General features: G+C 41.6%; 1 protein-coding gene across 4 annotated transcripts in view; it reads right to left on the reverse strand.

The window, feature by feature from the left end:
- The window catches only part of GPAT4 (glycerol-3-phosphate acyltransferase 4), a 36,466-nt gene extending 21,647 nt beyond the window's left edge, over positions 1-14,819 (reverse strand). For 3 of the 4 annotated variants that reach the window (XM_053659960.1, XM_053659959.1, XM_053659957.1), the window contains exons 1-2: positions 14,712-14,819; positions 13,148-13,217 (exon numbers count right to left, since the gene is read on the reverse strand). The gene's annotated coding sequence lies outside the window, so the exon portion shown is untranslated. The other variant, XM_053659958.1, reaches the window with a different exon arrangement.
- Positions 14,820-21,790: the final 6,971 nt, after the last annotated feature.

The raw sequence follows: 21,790 nt of genomic DNA on the forward strand, positions 1-21,790 counted from the left end.
CAGCGTGATCCCTCTGTCCCTCTAGACAGCTGCTGCCACACTGGCTGAAGTTACGCAGTGCCATGGACCCAAGGTGACTCACAGTAGGGTCACTTTGACTTCTCATGCCAGTGTTTCTTTGGATTACAATCACCTGGGAATTTCTACAATTATGCTGCCTTCATGTTCCCAAAACATTAAAGCAAACACTTTTAGGCAATCAACTGATATCTTCACCTAGTTCAGAGGTTGGCAAACCATCATGACCTCTGGGCCAAATTCAGCAAGTCTGTTTTTATAAGGCTCATGACATAGGCATAGTTTTTACATTTTTAAAGACTTGTAAAAACAAAGAATATGTGACAGATCAGGACCTGCAAAGCCTAAAATATTTACTATCTGATCCTCTACAAAGTAAAGAGTTTGCTGACCCATGATCCAGCTGCTCTTCCTCTTCAGAAAGGTCGTGAACTTCCCTTTGTCCCACCCCACCCTGCTTTCTTATCAGTGCCAGACACCAGAACAGAGAATAGTAAAACCAGCCAAACGAGTCATCTTGCCAACACTAAACAATCCTCATATTAATTCTTAGGAGTAGAGAAAACAGAGGCAGCTTTAAGGTATAACCCTACCTTAAAGCCCCCTTACCACAGGCTTTGATCTCTGAATATATCAGAAAGTTGCTCATATCAGAACCCAATCACACCACAATTTCTAGATAACCGTTCATTTAGGAAAGAATATCACTCTGTCCCAAGTAAATATAAGTATGATTCCTTAAGTATGAGGCAGAGGAAGACACTAACCAATGTCTCCAAGGAATATGTATTCATTCTCTTCTGTAGCTTCCAGTCAAACTCAATGAGTCATTTGGACCAAAGTTTCCCCAAAAGCCCAAACGGTCCAGAGAAAAACGTAAGAACCAGCTACTTTTGACCCTTTTAGGAGGGAAAATGGCTTTATTCTAGGGATGTGACAGGGCCCACTGCTAAGGTCTTCAACCCTCTGGGTGATTCTGTGCTTTTAGGGACCCAATTTCCAATGTACCTCAGTTTTCAGACGGACCAACTCGTGCATTTAACAGATTATTTACTGGGCACATACTGGGTACCACACATTAAGTTAGGTGTTAGATACTTAGTGAAAAATAAGCATGCCTAGAGACAAGTGTTAAGCACATAAGCACGCATGAAGTCATAATTTCATACAATGATGATGAACAAGGAAGAGAGTCATGGGAAAGTAAATTGCAGAGGGAACTTACAAATTTAAATTGGGGAGTCTAAATCAATTCTGACCAAATCACAAGGCTGGACAATTATGATTCCTAACTGCAGAACTAAATATTTCTTCTCAGTTATCTTTCTGTGACACATTCTACTTCAAGAGACCACGACTACCAAACTATGTCCAGAGAGATGCTACACACCAACTCAAAACGAGGAAGATCTGGCATTTTATCACAAATAAATACTTAGGTTACACAAGGATAATGCATCTTTTTAAAGCATACGAAGAAGACTGTCACATACAACATCTCAATAAATGGTGTGGGTTATCATTTCATTATGATCAGAAGAAACCCGGAGTACTATCTTCAGTTCTAGGTACCAAACTTTAAGAGGGTTAGATGGAGAGGAAATCATTTCAAAGTATGTCACAAAACACACAAGCCAAGAAATACTAGGTGCCTAGCAAGAACTAAGTGTTCAATAAAAAGGTTAGCTGTAAAGTACAGAAATATGAATTAAAACTCCTGTAAGATGGCAGGAAAAATACTTTATAAATAACAGTATCAGCAAAAATGAGAAAATATCAATTATTGCCGGTTAAGAGTGTAAAATGGTACAACCTTTACAAGGAAGAATTTTAAATCACCATTAAAATTTTAAACACAAAAATGAGAAAATATCAATTACTGCTGGATAGAGTGTAAAATGGTACAACCTTTACAGGGAAGAATTTTAATCACCATTAAAATTTTAAACACACATACATAACCTTAATTGCAGCAATTCTACTTGTAAAAATTTATCCTAAAGATGAATTAGAACAGTGATTTTTCCGCTCCTCACAGAACCTTTGGTAGTGCCTGCAGACAGTTCTGGTTGTCACAGCTTGGGACAGGGGTGCTACTGGTATGCAGGGCAGAGGGCGGGGGTGTGCCAAACATCCTGTCATGTCCAGGCCAGCTCCTACAACAAAGAATTACCCAGCCCCTTGCCCTCACCGTTGTGACTCAGTTGGTTGGGCGTCATACCCAGCTTATGGGTTTGGTCCCTAGTTGGGGAGCATCCAAGAGGCAACTGCTCACATTGATGTTTCCCTCCTTCTCCATCCCTTCCCCTCGCTCCAAAATAAACAAACAAATGAATGAATGAATATTTTCTTTTTAAAAATAGAATTACCCAGCCTCAAATGTCAATGGTACTGAGGATGAGAAACCCTGTATGGAAGCATTTGCAAAATGGTATCTGTGCAAGGTCACTGACTGAAGCATTGTTTGTAATACCAAAAGCAACATTAATGTCCAGTAACAGAGGATACAACGGAATACTATTCATCTGCTAAAAAACGAGACACACGTATACATATGCAAAAGAAACAATCTCCCACTTAGATACAGAAACCATGTCCACAATAAATAGCAATCGTGAGGGAGTACAGTTCATATGTATTCACAGAGGTACGTGTCTGGAAAGACAGACAAGTGACTGACTACAGCAGCCATCTCTAGGAGTGGAAGGGAGAGGTCACTACTTACCTTTTTGGTATCTTTAAAATTATATTTATCATTTTGAAAAGGTAATAGTCTCAGGGTTCAAAAAATATTAAAAAAAACACAACAGCATTTGAATTCTGACTTTATCACTTAACTAGCAGTGTGACTTTAATTAATCTCTTTAAGCTTCTGTTCAACAATACCTACTAAAAGTAATGTTCAAAAGATTACAAGATAACGAAGGAAAGCACTTTTACAGTGCCTAGAGCAAGGCAAATGTTCAAAACTTATTAACTATTACTATTACTGTTCTAAGCTCCTGCTACCAGGAAGGAGGGGCATTTGAAGGTATTTCCCAAGAAGCCATGACATTACACTACTAAGAGACCGGTTCAACTTCTGCCTGCCTGAAGGTACTTGTAATCTCCTAAAACGGCTGGACAGTGCTGGTCCCATTCAGGAACTGCACGTGGCCCCACAGGGAGACCAAACAGCCATAGCCAATACCACCAAACCACACTGAAAAGAAACAAGACTTCTGTAGAAATCAGGAAAAATGTTTCATGCTTGAGGACAGCACCTGGGTGAGTGCTCCAGCAAAGACTAAGACCGTCACAGTAATTTTTTAAAATAAGACTTTTTAGGGAGGGAAAAGAAGGGAGAGAAACATCAATGTGTGGTTGCCTCTCGCATGCTCCCTACCGTGTACCTGGCCCAAAACCCAGGCACGTGTCCTGACTGGGTATCAAACCAGTGACCCTTTGGTTCTCAGGTTCAATGCACTGAGCCACACTAGTCAGGGCTGTCACAGTAATTCCAAGTCAATACAATAGATGCTGATGCCCAGATGGCAGGGATGTGAGCAGCGTGGGCCCTTGGACGACCCAGCCAGAACCATTCCCATGGCCACCACTGGTTGCACTGATTCTCTACCCAGGACGCACATTTGGCTCACCTACGTCTCAGCCCAGATGAAGTAAATCAGTCTCTAGGGGTAGGACCTAAATTTGTTTTTAAGAGACATGGGTGGTTATAAGGATAGCAAGAGTTGCAAACTACTGGGTGAAGCGTTGTTACCAGTTAACTCAGCAAACAACTGGAAACTGAGAAAACAACTTACTATCTATCTTTGATTACAATAACCCTTAAATAATACAATGTATCTAGTCCTCTAACTTAAAAAAAGAGAACATAAGCAAATGAAGTTCATTCGTAAGACAGCTGGTGAGGAGATCTAACTACATCACAGGACTGGTAGAAGCTCTCTAGTATGACAACACACTCAGATCAAGCTGGCTGTCTAGAAAAAGCTGATTTCCCTGGGGCACCCTGAAGCAAGAGAACTGGTATTATGTTAGGCAGTTACAGGAGTGCACATTTTAGTTTATTAAAAATCTAACTTTCAGCCCTAGCTGGTATGGCTCAGTGGACTGAGTGCGGGCCTGGGAACTAAGGGATCGAAGTTCTATTCCCAGTCAGGGTACATGCCTGGGTTGCAGGCCAGTTCCCAGCACGGGATGCACGAGAAGCAACCATACATTGGTATTTCTCTCCCTCTCTTCTTCCCTTCCCCTCTAAAGATAAATAAAATCTTTTTAAAAATTAAAAAAAAGAACCTAAACTTCACACTGCTGGTGGCACTGTATGATGGTACAACCACCTTAGAAAAAGTCTGGTATCTCCTCAAATGGTTAGACATAGTTACCATATATGGCCCAACAGCTTCCCCTCCTAGGTATATGTTTAAGAGGGAGAAAAAAAAAACTGTCCACACAAAAAAATTGTGCCGATGTTTCATTGTTCAGAACTTTCAAAAGGTAGACACAACCCAAATGTCTATCAAGTGAATGAACACAATATGCTTTAACCATACAAGGGAGGTATGGATGAAAACAAGAAGTTCTATGGAAAGTAACCTCAAAAGGTGATCTGCTCATGTCCTCACTGAGCCGGTCACGGTGAGTAGTCATGCCCCAGGACGTCACTTTACTATTTTTTAATCCTCACCCAAGGATATGGGGATGGGGGAGGGAGAAAAAAGGAGAAGGGGGGAGGGAGGGAGGGAGAGAGAAACACTGATGTGAGAAGCATCAGTTGCCTCCTGCAACTAGGTCTTGACCAGCAGCCTAAGTATGTACCTTGACTGGTAATTGAACCTGCAACCTTTTGGTATATGGGACTAATAGGGAAACTCAAGAGTTTAAGATTTTAACTTTAGTTGTAGTTGACAGGCTTAAGTGATTAATGCATGTGGAAAGCTGTTATTCCAGGAACTGGAATGCATGACCTACTTGACTCCAGAAAGTCAACAAGCAATTCAACCTTTGTACCCGAGGGGCCTGAAAGCCTTCAAGATGGTATCTAAGCCACTGTGTTCTAGCCCAGTGACGCAGATAAAGAACCGGTTGATCAGTAGATAAAGAAATTCTAGGAAAATCATCATTGCAGGACTGTCACTCTTAATCTGATTAACGTTTTTTCCAAACCCCTTATCTACCCTTTTCTTCTTATGAAAATGTCCGTGAGGTGAGATGTTGAGGTGGTTTTTAGGGTACATAACCTGCCTTCTTCTCAGATCACCAGCATCTGAATAAAATGGCAATAAAGATTCAATCCTTGTCTCTACTTCCTAGTTTTGGTAGTGACAGGCAGCATGAACACTGACTTTTTGCAGTTTCAGGACTCCATCCAACTAAGTGAGCCACCTGGCCAGGACTGGCATACACCTTTTGTAAAAGGCTTATCTTTGACTTAAGCAAGCCCTGTCTATTGTTTCTGTGCATCTAAGTTAAAACATCTTTGAAATGACCCTTTCATTCTAGAGAACACATTTTTTTTTTAAATTTTAATTTATCTTTAGAGGGAAAGGGAAGGAGAGAGGGAGAGAAATATCAATGTATGGTTGCCTCTCGTGCGTTCCCTGCTGGGAACTGACCTGGAACCCAGGCATGTGCCCTGACTGGGAATCAAACTGCAGTCATTAGGTTCGCAGGCCTGCACTCAATCCACTGAGCCACCCCAGCCAGGGTGCGAACACATTCTTAACTATCCTGTAATCTGAACCTTGCCTTGCTTTCTTTCATGTGATCTATTTTACTACCCTCTTTCATCTCAAAGGCATAAAAAAAACCCCTGCAAAATGTTATTCTCTGAAGCATTTTTCTCAGTCTGTTAAGGTCTTGCTTCTAGAAGTATCCTTTGTTAGACTCATATAAATTTTAATAAAAATGAGGGGAATAGTGGAGCGTAAGAAATTTGCTTGAGTAGATTTTTATGTTCTTACATGGACAAATGGAATATTATTTGGCTGTAAAAAGGAACAAAGTATCAATAATTGCTACAATATGGATAAACTTTAAAAAATCATGTTGAGTGAAAGAAGCCAGTCACGAGAAAGATCACATATTATGTGACTGTACAATATGGATGTAAACTGGAAACAGAAGGTAGATTAGTGGTCACTCAGGGCTGGGGACAGTAGGGAAATAGAGAAGAGAGGACAGCTATGAGGTTTCTTTTTGAATTAATGAGAGTATTTCCAAATTGTCAGTGGTGATGGTTACATGTATCTGTGACTATAATAAAAACCTGAATTGTATACTTAAAATGGGTGTATTATATAGTACGTGAATTTTATCTTGATGAAGTTGTTAAAAAAAAAAAAGACTTTCAGATAACATGGTCAAAAAAGAATAGACTCTTCAGGAAGATATTCACCTATAACAGATTCTGCAGGGTGGTGGATACATTACGGTGGTCAGGCTAGATGTTTTAAAATTCCTTTCCAATCCAAGGTTTTTGGGTGCGTCTTTACTTAAAATAGCAAAACGTCAGGGAAGCACTAAAGCAAGATGGCTCAACATACAGGGAATCAGGCAAACTGTATTCAAAACCAGCCCCCACTACTTGCTAGCTGTGTGATCTCAGGAAAATAAATCAACTTTCCATGCTTCGGTTTTCTCATTGGTAAAACAGAAATATGTATCCTGTGGTATTGCTCTGAAGACTGAATAGAATGTGTATCAACTGATCAGTATAGTGCTTGACAAAAGTACTCAATAAACAGAAGTTGCTCTAAGTAATAATCACTACAAAGACGGACGCAATAAACTACAACTTTATTAGTCAACTATTAAGAATCTAATCCATCCTCTTTTTTATGACTCAAATAACTGAACCTTGGAAGGGTTAAATAACTGGAACAGGCTGGTGTAGCTCAGTGGATTGAGCGCGGGCCTGAGAACCAGACAATCGCGGTTCGATTCCCAGTCAGGGCACATGCCTGGGTTGCAGGCTGGTTCCCTGCAGGCCAGTTCCCAGCAGGGGACACACCAAAGGCAACCATACATTGATGTTTCTCTCCCTCTCTCCTTCCCTTCCCTTCTAAAGATAAATAAATAAAATCTTAAAAAAAAAAAAAGAAAAAAGGAGGATGTGTTAAAAAAATAATAACTGGAACAATTTAAAGAGTTCGCTAGTAACAGAGGCAGAACTAGAACTCAGATCTGCTGCCCAGGCTGACCTCTAATTTACTTTGGGGTGTATTATACTTCAGAGGACAGCCATCCATTTTTCCTAGTGTACTGTGAGGACACAGACCCAGTGAATGCACCAATTCTGAAGTGATGGTTAACAAACAAATGTGTACACAAACACAACGAAAATATGTGTGGTGGTATATTTAACATCAAGTGTATTATAGTGGAGTATAAGAAATTATCTTGAATGTGCTGCTGCTGCTTAGGAAAAAAAGTGTGTTTCCAAGGAGACAGGGCAGCACTCGGATCTACTAGATTAAAGTAAAGCTGAAGTGATGAAAAACCAAGAATACACATATAGGCAACATCAATCCTGAATAAAATAAACAGTTCAAGACAAAGCCAGGACAAATTAGGCTAAAGGATAACTCAACTCAGTAAGGAAAAAAACAGGAATATGGTCCAGGGTAGTGATCTTAATTAAGGTCACTCTGACCTAACCCTTGCCTAGAAAGGCCTAACTTGCCCTGGCTGGTGTAGCTCAGTGGATTGAGTACGGGCCAGCGAACCAAAGAATCATGGTTCGATTCCCAGTCAGGGCACATGCCTGGGCTGCAGGCCAGTCCCCAGCAGGGGATGCGCGAGAGGCAACCATACATTGATATTTCTCTCCTTCTCTCCTTCCCTTCCCCTCTAAGGATAAATAAAATCTTAAAAAAAAAAAAAAAAAAGGTCTAACTTGATGAGTTGCACTGGGTAATAGTTAACATGGTACCAAGTTCACCCCAAAGCAACATAAATCTTCAAAAGCTGGAAAAGAAAAAAAGGGAACAAAGAATGGAGGATATTTTGATTATTCCGGGCTGTCAGTTTAAGAAAGAATAATCGATTTGCTGGCACTGTAAGACCCAAGACACTTCATTACCAAACCTGAACACTGCTCTGAAAGCTGAAATTCAAAGTTGTTGCTTTTATAGTTGGATACTGTATATATGTAATTGAGAGCAACTTCCTGGCCCTTTTTTTCTTTAAAAATCTTTTCTTTTTTCCTGATTTCACTCAGCATAATTATTCTGAGAATCACTCAAGTTGTTGCATGTGTCAATAGTTCATTCCTTTTAATTGCTGAGCTGTATTCTATTGCATGGATATACCACAATGCTTATCCATTCACCTACTGATGGACATCTCGGTTGTTCCGGCTTGGGACTGTTACAAATAAAGCTGCTATCTACAAGGCCTATACAAGGCCATATGCTTTGCATGAACATATGCTTTCATTTCCTTGGGTAAATACCAAGGAGTGGAATGATTGAGACTAAGGTAGGTGTATGTTTAGATTTTTGAGACTGCCAATTGCTTTCCAAACTAGATGTACCATTTTGTGTTCTCACTAGCAGTGCATGAAAGTTCTACAACTTCACCAACACCAGACACAATCAGTGTTTTCATTTTAGACATACTAATGGATGTGAGGTGGTATCTCACAGTTTTAATTTGCATTTCCTTAATGATCAGTGATATTGGGCATCTTTTCAGATGCTAATTTTTCCATCTGCATATCTTCTTTGGTGAACTGTTCAAATCTTTTGACTTTTTAAAATTAAGTTTTGTTACTAGCCATTTTTTTAAAAGTCAAGCTTTTTTCCCCAATGACTAAGCAGTCTTATTGGGACCCAATAAGGGATTGGGGACTAATCCAATCCCTTGGTCCCCAATGGATTGGATGACCAACCCATTGGGGACCAAGGGATTGTCCCCAAGGGACAATGAAAAAGCAGGGGACTTCCACCAAGATGGAGGCATAGGTGGAGACGCCGTGCTTTCTCACACAACCAAGTTTAGAGACAACAGAATATTAGCAACAGAAAACACAACCAGAACACAGAAAACTGAACTTTTCGGAAGTCTGATAGCAACGAATGCTTCAGCCTGACCAGTAAGAGGGGTGAAACCAGCAGCTGGCGGAGCGGGGTAACACAGGAAAACTCGGTCAGACAGACTCAGGTGCATGGATCCCAGGCGTGGGGTTGCAAAGGGCAGACCCAGTGAGCGACCCAGTGAGTGACCCAGCGTACGACCTGGGGATCTGGTGAGGGCGCAGGGTGGTGCAGATGGACCGGCGAGGGAGTGGGCAGTGAGTCGGGACCCAGCGGGCCCCAGCAGCAGGAGGCAGCAGAGGGGGCCGCCATTTCCCCACTCTGACCCCGCCCCCCATATAGCGTCACAACCCAGCGACCTCGCCCTCGTGGCCCCACCCCGCTCCTAAGGCTCCGCTCCTCATACTTAAGGGTACGAACAGACCAAAAATGGCTCAAGAAGATCTCAAAGCCCCAGAGCTCTAAGCAACGAAGAAATAGCAAAACTTTCAGATGCACAGTTCAAAACACTGGTGATCAGGATGCTCACAGAACTGGTTCATTTTAGTCACAAATTGGAGGAACATATGAAGGCTAAACTAATTGAAATGAAGGGAAAACACAGGAAACCAATAGTGATGGAAAGGAAACTGGAACTCAAATCAAAGGAGTGGACCAGAAGGAAGAAAAAAATGACCAAACAGGAAAATATGAAGAAACAAGAATTCAAAAAAATGAGGAGAGCCCTGGCTTGTGTAGCTCAGTGGATTGAGCGCAGGGCTGGGAACCAAACCACGGTTCGATTCCCAGTCAGGGTACATGCCTGGGTTGCAGGCCAGTTCCCAGCAGGGGACACACAAGAAGCAACCATGCATTGATATTTCTCTCCCTCTCTCCTTCCTTTCCCCTCTAAAGATAAATAAAATCTTAAAAAAAAAATGAGGAGAGACTTAGGAACCTCCAGGACATCTTTAAATGCTCCAACATCCGAATTATAGGGGTACCAGAAGGGGGAAAGGAACAGCCACGAGTGGAAAACTTATTTGAACATATAATAAAGGAGAAGTTCCCCAATCTGGCAAAGGAAATAGACTACCAGGAAATCCAGGAAGCTCAGAGAGTCCCAAAGAAGTTGGACCCAAGAAGAAACACACCAAGGCACATCATCATTACATTAGCCAAGATTAAAATGAAGGAGAGGATCCTAGAAGCAGCAAGAGATAAGGGGACAGTCACCTACAAAGGAGTTCCCATCAGACTGTCAGCTAATCTCTCAAAAGAGACCTTACAGACAAGAAGGGGCTGGAAAGAGGTATTCCAAGTCACGAAATCCAAAGACCTACAACCAAGATTACTCTATCCAGCAAAACTTTCATTTAGAATGGAAGGACAGAAAAAGTGCTTCTCAGGTAAGATCGAATTCAAGGAATTCATCATCACCAAGTCCTTATTATATGAAATGCTAAAGGGACTTATCTAAGAAAAAGAAGATAAAAAAGATGAACAGTGAAAGGACAGCAAACTCACAGTTATTAACAACCACACCTAAAACAAAAGCAAATTAAGAGGACAGCTAGATCAGGAGTGAACCATAGAAATGAAGATCACATGGAGGGTTAGCAACAGGGGAGTGGGAGAAGGAGAAGGGGGGAGAAGGTACAGAAAATAAGTAGCATAGACGGTAGGTAGAAAATAGATAGGGGGAGGGCAAGAATAGTATGGGAAATATAGAATCTAAAGAACTTGAGACGCATGGTCATAAACTAAAGAGGGGAATGGTGGGGGTGGGGGGTGCAGGGTGGAGGGGAATGAAGGGGGGGAATAGAACAACTGTAATGGCATAATTGATAAAATAAAAATGAAAAAAATGAAAAAGCAATACTACTGAACTGTACTGAGAAATGGTTAAGATGCAAAATAACAAGGACACTACTCCCACAAAAAAAAGGATGAGAGAGCATTTTGTCACTGAAGCACAAAATTTACAAAACAGATTTCTTTGTTCAACTCACCACAAACTTGAAACAATACTAATTGTGCAAAAAAAAAAAAATCACTAGAACATGAAAGAAAAAAACCAATGACCACAACCACAACCCTAACCTCAGAACTGAATGTCAGCAACATAGAACACTCAATGTCTCTGTGCAGCTAACAGTGATCTTGTGCTGTCCAACACAGCAGCCACTAACCAACCACGTGTGATTACTGAGCACTTGAAATGTGGCTAGTCTGAACTGAAATGTGCTGTAAAGGGTACCCTGGATTTCAACAGGGTGAAAAAAATGATTGTGAAGTCATTAATAATGTATACATATTGAAGTGATATTCTGGATAATGTGGGTTCAATAAAATGTATTTTAAAAAAATATCTGTATATTGTATTATGTATTCTTAAAACTGTTTTCACCTGTTTCTTTTTACCTTTTTTAAAAGTGCCTTTTATTTTATGCTTGGCTTATATTTTTACTGTCTAGCACTGGCCAAATAACTTTTAAAACAGACCCTGAAAATAATATACCTCCGACTGGTAAGAAAAATATATACACATATAATACCTTTTTCCCTCCCCATGTCTCCAAGGTGTGACTGAAATGGTGCAATGGAAGAGATTTCCACCTGGAACTCAGGAGTTGTCTTAGGTTTGAGCCACAGCTGTTGCTGTTTGGTCTATGAGTCATCCAGCTTCCCTTGATTGTGTCCTCATCGGTTTTTGTTTTTTCATTCAAAAAGTTGACAAAAATGTATTATGTTCCTACTTTTTAAAAAGCATTATTCTAGTAGTGTAATCTTGAGCTTAGTTTAATAAAAGGTACAATCCAAACACACTAACAACTATTATATGAGACAGAATTTAAAACGAGCCCCCGGAAATGGAGACAGGCACGTGGTTATATGGCATGTACATATATGCGTGTACATGTTTTAAAACAGAAGAGTACCTTAAAGGAGTTTGGAAACACTCCAATAACTTGTAACTTTCCTAATTCTAAAAGTCTGCGCTCTTACAAAGCATTCATCATGCTACAGTAAGCATTACTGTGTAACATAGCGACACGGAATTGATGATCTTTGGTCAAGTCCTCCACTTAAGCATAACGAAACAGTAAGATGTACATGACATACCGCGATGAGGCTCTTTTACTTGAAGAGACAATTCTGCAGTACAGTTCAACCTTGTATCTCCAGCTTCTATCTCCAGAAAGTTAAGAGATTTTTTAAATAACAGGTAACCATTTGTGATGTGCATATAGATGAAATGGTTTTCTTTAGCAAAAACCAGCAAATTAGGCTAGAATCCTGATAGACTAACCACAGCACTCTTTCCATAAACACAAAACATATAAACGCCATAAACACAAAACACAACCTTCCCCCATCCTTTGTCTTCAGGGGTGATGACTGCCCAACACACCCAGACGCTGCTATTTCAGTGCTACTGCCATAAACTGGATGTGTGTGATAAGTACTGTTACTTAGATCATCAACTCACAAAAGTCCACCCTGAAAAAAATTTATAAACAATTATGTCACGTTATATAAACTGAACTCAAAAGAGCTCTGTATACAAATATTCCCTTGGTCGCAGCATTCCTTAGAGGTTGAATATTCCCATATTAAGGGTAAGAAAAGTAAACTGAGGCACAAGAACAAATGTTGAATTTACCTGTCTTTCTTTAGATAAATTTAATAGCGTAAGTGTGCTAAGAAATGTCTACCATGGTTTTGTTAAAAAGAAAAAAAAAAGCCTAACCCTTCACTGATCCACCCCAGGATTCTGATCTATAAACGGCAAAAAAAAAAAAAAAAAAAGATTTCTGGGAGAGTGCCATTGGTTCTCCTTGCTATCAAAAGCAAAACCTCTGGGGCATACTCCAAATCATTCCAGTTTCCCTTCGCAACTATTCAACAGTTGTGAATGGTATCTAAATCTTTTTAAAGTTTATTCTTATCTTGGTCTGGTATTCTAGCTCTAGGGTTACAATTTTCCCATGTTTCAAAAAAATTATGATTAGGTATTTGCTCCAAATGTAGTTTAAGAAATAACTTAAGGCATAGCCCCTAGTTACCGTATTCCAGAATTTGGTGGAAAAGTTTTTCATATTTACCTGTCCGATCCTTCACTGTGAGAACCTTCGGTCACAGCCCATCCACACATTTCTCTTTCCTGAAGACAACCTAAAGGCAAGCAGCATGGTACAGTGGAAAAAGTGAGCTCGGAGTTGGAAGATGTCTCCCCAGCCTCAGTGCACTTTCTTATTCCTGTGGATCTGGCCAAGTCACTGAATCTCTCTGGACCCTGAGGGCTCACCAAAAGTGAAAAAGTTAGACAAAATGACCTGGAAGTTCTCATCCAGATCTCAAAGACTTTGTTCTAACCTGCCCCCAGCAGCTTGATTATTTTATATACCCTTTTCTAGTCCTCCTCCAACGCTGTGTTTCTTACCTGAAGGATTTATAATAGTAGACTGTGTCCCAATAAAAGTACTTTACGATTTGATTTGATAGCAAGATTTTTATTATGAATCTCAAGCTACTTTTGACATCAAGGATTTATCCCAGAGATGTAGGGGAATGGATGGGGACATGGATGGGACAGGCTTGGCCACACCGTGAGCTGTTGAGGCTGGATGATGGTAACCCTGTTGATTCATTATTCATTCTATCTACTGTTATATATCTGAAATTCTCCATACTACTAAGCAGGAAAGATCTGTTAAAGTAAGAAAAGAATACCAAACTGGCATTATTAGAGGATTCATTTCTACAGTCTTTGGCAGAAGGATAATTTCTTTTCACACCATTTCCCTTGGGTTGAGATAGAATCTACAAGTCATGAAACTAAGCAAAGCTACTCAAAATCCAGCCAAAATTAAGGAAAAGGAACCAGAAAGGAAATTGTTCAACTGATCTCAAGGTTATCAATGAGAAGATCCATGGCACGGAGGGCATGGGCAGTGGCAGGCACTAATATATACAACCGTATGGAACACACTTGCACAGAACTATTATGTTTCAGATGGTCCACGTTCCCTAACTTTTCAACTGCGAAAGTCGAACGGAAAGTGAGGAAATAAACAAGACCCTCTAGTAGGAGGATGCCAAGCAGGGAGTGAAGTCAAAACAGGAAGGCAAAGAATTCCGGGAGTAAAAAAAGAAAAACTGGGGCTCCTTTGAGAACAAGAAGGGAGAACACACATCCCTGGGAAGCCGAAGGACACAGGAAAAGAAAGTGTGGGCGATGGCACGTCCTCGTGATGTCTAACGCCCCCTTCAGCCCCACTAACTGCACTCCACAGCGCTGGGGGAGGGAGCCCGGCGGGGCCCCGGGGATTCACGCTGACCTGACCGAGGACTCCACCTCGAGGGGCCGGGGGAGGCGGGAGAGCCCGGAAGGAGGGAGCCACGATGCACCACGATGCACCGGGCCCAGGCTGCCTGCGCCGAGGCCTCGGAAGGGGCACGGACTGTTCCACTGCGACTGAGGGGGTGGAATGCTGCGACCGGCAGGGCAACCCCAGGAAGCGTCAATGGTGTCTCCTGATGGCGGGCTGGGACGGCATCCCGGGATCGCAGGCCCCTCGAGGGGCACCTGCCCCGAATCCCACGCTCCACTGTCGGCTCCCCTGAAGCCGGCGACCTTCAGGAGGGAGCCGGCTGGGTCATACTCACCAACCTCGAAGATCCAAGATTCCAAATCCCTGCGGCACTGGTCCCTCCCGCCCTGGCCTGCCGCCGCCTGCCGAGGCGTGCGTAAGGACGTGCGCGTGCCCGCCCTTTGTCTACGCTGTTTTGACGTGACCCCTCGCGTCCACCCCCACCCTCTCCATCTAATCTCACGCCCCTCACCCTCACGCCGGTGCGCGCCACACCGTATTGCGCCGGGGTTTCGTAGGGCGGGGCTTTCTTGGGGTCGGGCGGGGCTGGGAGGCAGAGCCGCATCCTCTGCTGCGGGTGGGCGTGCCCCAGGCTTGTAGAGTCGCCCCCGGTGATTGAGAGACTGCTGCCCCAGGCGGCCAGGTGCTACAGAGGTTGGGCTGTACCCCCTAGGCCCTGGTTGCCTGCCCCTCGCTGTGGGCGTGCACCGTAACTCCTGCTTTGATAAGGGGAGCGCTTTCTAAATAGGGGTCTCCACGTTTTAGAGCTACACCAGGGCGGGAGTACCCGGCTTCTTCCTCAAGGTTCTGTAGCATAAATTCTGGGGAGGGTGTTATCAGGCCTGATTAATGAGAGGAGGCTTGAGTCGCTAAATAACCTTGTCATAATGTGACATACAGTTCTGTATGTAAAAAACTTAGCTCACGGTCTGGCCCTCTCAAGAAATGTTAGCTGCCATCACCATCGTTACCATCACCACCACACCACCATTGCTGTGTCTCATCTGTCCTACTAGTGAACCCAAGGAGTTCAAGGGGTTGGTTGACGTACTAGATCCCTCGCTGCTGTAACCTTCCAAGGTCTACCTAAAGTTGGAACTGTTCTCTCTACTAAAATCTAGCTGGTGCCTCTGGAGTTTGCTGGTGAATTTCTCACCAACTCTTCAGACTTCAAACTTCTAACCCAATCTTATCATCTCCCCTAAAATCTGTCCTTCTTAAAAAGAGTAGCCCTTCTTCCTGTTCTTAAAAGAGGTTTTTTGTGGTTTTTTTTTTTGCCTCCAGTACCAAGCTCTCCCTCCCACCCACTCTGTTCTACATACTCTTTGTCATATTGTTATCCCAAGCTAAATAATCTGATAATAAATCTTGAGGGTAAAGTTGACCACATTCTTGGACCTCAAAGTCTGGCTATAAGTTTGATGACTCCTCCAAAAACACTGGACCACTTATCCTTACACTAACTGTTGTCACATCTATTTGGAATTTACCACATAGTCAAGAACTCAATCATTTATCAATTCATTTAACAAACCTTCACGGAGCCCTCAGTAGTTGGACATTTCTTGCCATCTACTCAATGCCTCTCAATGATACAAAGTTGAATAATGAATGCATGTCCATGTTTAACCTTCAACAAGATTAAGAAGAAACTGGATATCATACATTGTTGACATCCAGCCTGGTTTCAGGAGCTGCAACCCACCCCCCACTCCCCCATGGCTAAGGCTGAGTGAGAGACTTTCTGACCATAAGCCACTAAGGAGACAAAACTTATCTCCCTGGCAGGAGCGTCACTTCTGCTCCTTATTTTCATAACTGGCCCCCAATGCTTGATCAGTTAGCCAATGACGGGTAAGATTCCCCAAAGGGGGGAATGACCTAAGACAGGCACGATCATGTGGAGGCCCGAGGGAAGGATTTAGGGGGCTATGGAGAAAGGGGGTGATGGACCCTCACCCCTTGGCTTTGATGAAGCCTGGCTCCCCTAAGCCCAAGAGAAGTCTCCAAAAATTCCTTGGCTATCTGCCTCCTATGCCTGACTTAAGCCTGAAACAATGACAGAGGGCGGTGCAGCCCTGTGCTGGAAAGGGCGGGTTCCCTGTGTGATCAGGCATGAGAAAGGATATGTAAAATCCTGTGAAGCCTGCTTTGCTAAGAATGCTCTTAGTTAAAAGATAAAGGTCCAAGCAGGAAATGAGTTTGTTTCCCAAAGTTTTGTAGCCTTTAACTGATAGATCCTGGCTCAGAAGAAGCCCTAGTAGTTCTTTGTATGCTATCTACTGTTTGATCCTTACCGCCTGTTGATGATTAATGATCTGTACTTCTATTCCTGCACAAATTAAGCCCGATAAAAGCCTGTCTAGGCAGAGGTTGGTGCTCTCCCCTTGAGAGGGTGACCAAGCCGCTCTGAAGTGCTCCCCCCTTGAGAGAGTAGCTGTGGTCCCTTTTCCTCCACAGGACTCAGTAGTCTTTGTGAAATTGTCTCATAGCTCATCCATGACACCGCAGACACCATGAGCCAATGCACGCGTCAATACATTTTTGTGTCCTTCCCAAAGCTAGGGAGAGGGTTTTAAAAGTGGTCATCACTGCCCTAAATACTCTTTAGTTTCTTATATCTGGCTTTTTCTCCTTCCCCAGAACCAGTCAAAACTTGCAAGTAGTCCATCACCTGCTCTGCTCTGTGTATTCATGTTTACATTTTTCACAATCTTTACCATTGAGTATAGTTCTTTGTATATAATAATTTTGATATTAAAAAATATTTCATGCATGTTAGAGACTCAACAAAAATAGTGTTGATTGATTCCTTGCCCAACCAAACAGTGGACTGAGTTATTGGGTACACACACACACACACACACACACATATACATGAGAGTATGCAAACATTCACCGGCATATTCTCTAAACTTTAGCACAGGAAGTCAGTTAAACTTCCCTCTGAAAAGAACTGGCTTGACTTCCAGCCAAGATGGAGGCATAGGTAGTCGCACTGTGCCTCCTTGCACAACCAAAAGAAGGGCAACAACAAATTTAAAAACAAAAAACAACCTGAACTGACAGAAATCGAAATGTATGGAAGTCCGACAACCAAGGAGTTAAAGAAGACACATTCATCCAGACTGGTAGGAGGGGTGGAAATGGGCAGCTGGGCAGAGAGGACTCATGGCAGGGCAGCGAACTGTGGACTGGGTGTGTGGGCGGTCCCACATTCACATGCAGATAAACCGGGAGGAACAACTGGGGAGAGAGGTTGACTGCACAACCCAGGGCTCCAGCCCAGGGAAATAAAGCCTCAGAACCTTTGATTGAAAACACCTGTGGGGGCTGACGCAGCAGGAGAAACTCCCAGCCTCACAGGACAGTTTGTTGGAGAGACCCACAGGGACCTAGAATGTACACAAACCCACCCACCCAGGAATCAACTCCAGAAGGGTCCAATTTGATTGTGGGTAGCAGGGAAAGTGACTGAAAACTAGCAGAGAGTGGAGCAAATGGTACTGCTTCCTCTTGGACCCCTCCCTCACACGCAGGGTCACAACGCAGCTACAAGGGTTGTCTGGTGAACACCTAAGGCCCCACCCCCCAAAAAATGGCCCAAATGAAAGAATAGATCAAAGCTCCAGAAAAAAATAGAACTAAATGACAGATAGCCAACCTATCAGATACACAGTTCAAAACACTGGTTATCAGAATGCTCACAGAATGGGGTGAATATGGTCGCAAATTAGAGGAAAAAGTGAAGGCTGTGCGAAGTGAAATAAAGGAAAATGTACAGAGAACCAACAGTGACGGAAAGGTAACTAGGACTCAAGTCAACGGTTTGCAGCAGAAGGAAGAAAGAAACATTCAATCAGAATAGAATGAAGAAACAGGAATTCAAAAAAATGAAGAGAGACTTAGGAACTTCTAGGACTTCTTCAAATATTCCAACATCTGAATCATAGGGGTACCAGAAGGGGAAGAGGAACAGCCACCAGTGGAAACCTTATTTGAACAAATAATAAAGGAGAACTTCCCCATTCTGGCAAAGGAAATAGACTTCCAGGAAATCCAGGAAGCTCAGAGTCCCAAAGAAGTTGGACCCAAGAAGGAACACACCAAGGCACATCATCATTACATTAGCCAAGATTAAAGATAAGTAGAGAATCTTAAAAGCAGCAAAAGAAAAGGAGATAGTTACCTACAAAAGAGTTCCCATCAGACTGTCAGCTGATTTCTCAAAAGAAACCTTATAGGCAAGAAGGGGCTGGAAAGAAGTATTCCAAGTCATGAAAGGCAAGGACCTACATCCAAGATTGCTCTATCCAGCAAAGCTATGCTTTAGAATGGAAAGGCAGATAAAGTGCTTCCCAGATAAGGTAAAATTAAAGGAGTTCATCATCACCAAGCCCTTACTATATGAAATATTAAAGGGACTTAACTAAGAAAAAGAAGATAAAAATATGAACAGTAAAATGTCAACAAACTCACAGTTATTAACAACCAAACCTAAAACAAAAACAAGAACAAACTAAGCAAACAGCTAAAACAGGAACAGAATCCCAGAAATGAAGATCACATGGAGGGTTATCAGTGGGGGAGTGGGGAGGGGAGAGAGGGGGAAACGGTACAGAGAATAAGTGGCATAAATGGTAGGTAGAAAATAGATAGGGGGAGGTTTAGAATAATATAGAAAATGTAGAAGCCAAAGAACTTATATGTATGACCCATGGACATGAACTAAAGGGGGGAAATGCAAGTGGGAGGGAGTGTGCAGGGCAGAGGGGAATAAAGGGGGAAAGTGGGACAACTGTAATAGCATAAAATATATTTAATTTAAAAAAGAACTGGCTTAATATAGTTTCCTTAGACTTCAAAGTTTTGTTTGCAGAGGTCAATGATCAGGGCAGATCTCTGCCATATTTATTTCTAGGCACGAGTAATACAAATGGGAAAGATAATATGAACAAGGTTTGTCTACAGAGAAGGCCTAATGTCTATAGCATGACCAGGGCTCATATCCTTTTCACTGTGAATTGGGACTCTATTTGATTATTTTTGAAGGTATTTTCATATTCTAGTATGAAAATACTCTTGTAGTACAAAAACGATGTGAATATTTTTTTAAACCTGGTGTAGGATAGCCTGTTCAAACAAGGAGATCTTGGTGTTTGAAGTCTCAGTGAGAGGTCTAGCAACCCCCACCTCACGTTTACTTTGAGCTCATGTGCCTCTGCAGTCATTGTGTTTGCTGTGCGTATGGCACACAGTGCTTCTAACCTGTGAAGATACTCCTTTTGTGAGCTACTCCACCCCAGTAGAGTATGACCATAAGTGTGCTGCATACCTTCTCTCCCTTCCACAGTCATCTTTCACATGGGCAAAGGCTTTGACATTCATTAAGAGGTAAATCCACAATTGTTTACTACACAACCTGCAACACTGATGCTCATTTCCAAGCACCAAGGAATAAAAAGCCAACTTAACCAAAGGTGTGTTAATTGCATCTTTAAATTGTGGTAAAGTACACACAAATTTACTATCTTACTCATTTCTAGGTGTACAGTTAAACATATTTACATTGTTTTGAACCAATCTCTAGAAATTTTTCATCTTGGAAAGTGAAAACTGTACGCATTTAGTAAAAACCCTCCATTCACCCTCCTTCCAGCCCCAGGAACAACTGTTCTTACTTTCTGTTTTTATGAGTTTGACTACTACACATTTTGCTGTGTATAATGCACACTTTCCCCCCCAAATTTTTCAGGAAAAAATAAGGGTGTGCATTATACGCGGGTAATACTAATTCTATATATAAAGGTGTCTTGTGATTATTTGTTACATAAAATTTCTTCTACCATATGTTTGAAAATAAGTGCTATAGTTCCTTTATATTACAAAAACCAAGTATCTAAATATAAATAAATACATAATTTAAGTAAAAAATTAGAACAAAAGCTTTTTTCCCCTGAAAGTTTGGGCCAGAAACATGGGTGCACATTATACATGGCAAAATGTGGTAGATACTCATACTCATTGTCATATCTTGTATAAGTGAAATTATGTAATATTCGTCTTTTTGTGATTGACTTATTTTACTTAGCATAATATCCTTTAGGTTCATCCCGTGGTGTAGCATGTATCAGAATTTCCTTTTTAAAATTGAATAATGTTCTGCTCTATGTATATACCACATTTTCTTTATCCATTCATCATTGATGGGCATTTGAGTCATTTCTGCCTTTTGGTTATTGTAAATATACTGCTATGAACATGAATGTACAAAATATCCGAATCCTGTATTCAATTCTTTTGGATATATACCCCAAAGTGAGGTTGCTGGATCATGTGGTAATTCCATTTTCAGCATTTTGGGGAACTGCCATTTGAGATGCTATTCTTTGATATATGAGTGTGGAGTTGGGAGGAGAGAATCGGGCTAGTGATATACATTTGAGAGTCATCAGAATATGGGTAATATATATGTTGACTCATACATATGAGTCATACATACTTGAATGAGACTCATACAAATATGCTCAGACTTAAGAAGTGAGACTCTGCAGTTAAGAAAAACATAAAGACAATTTTCAGTCCATTCCCATACTATAGTTTTCAATTTGAAAATACACAGACTCAATTTTGTCAATTCCCGGCAGGCAGATCTGGTTCTGAGGACTGATTTGCAGTAATCAAACCTACAGGAGACACTGATAAAAAGAGAGGGCTTAGTAATTAATTCAGGCAGAAGATGGAAAATGCAAAATTAACTATAATAATAAAATCCATAGGTCAGCTTATACCCTTAATAATAGGAGAGTCTACTTAGGAAGCCAAAGTAAAGATCCATAGGTTTTTTTTGTTGACTATAAAATTTTTTTTTAGAAAAGAAAAAAGGAAATGTATACTCTAAGGGCTCTGGCAATTTTGTATACACCCCAAAGTTCTACTTGTACAGTATTCTACCCGCCAAGCAGCCAACAAATAAACAAACAAACAAACAAACCAGAACATCCTCTTGGATTAATATGGGAAGCTACTTCTCCTTGCCCAGCTATTTTCTAAAATTCACTTCCACCTTCCTGAGATTCTCAAGGAAAGAAAAGGGGAACTTCCAACTACTTTAATAGTAAATCACAATCTACAATGGAAATCATGTATATTAAAAAGGCCACTTAATCCTTAATACTTACCTGGCAGGGGAGATACCATGATCACGAAGAAGGCCACTTACGCTAATCAAAATGCAGTTTTTCTTTTTGTTGTTGTTGTTGAAGTAACACTGGTTTCCCACTATATAAGTTTCAGGTGTACAGCATTGTAATTTGACATCTGTATACACTACAGTTGCCCTCTGTCACCAACAGCTGACTCCTGTTACCCATT

The sequence above is a fragment of the Artibeus jamaicensis genome, unplaced genomic scaffold (genome assembly GCF_021234435.1).
Source record: "Artibeus jamaicensis isolate MK-2021 breed Jamaican fruit bat unplaced genomic scaffold, CSHL_Jam_final scaffold_833, whole genome shotgun sequence".
NCBI classification, from domain to species: Eukaryota; Metazoa; Chordata; class Mammalia; order Chiroptera; family Phyllostomidae; genus Artibeus; species Artibeus jamaicensis.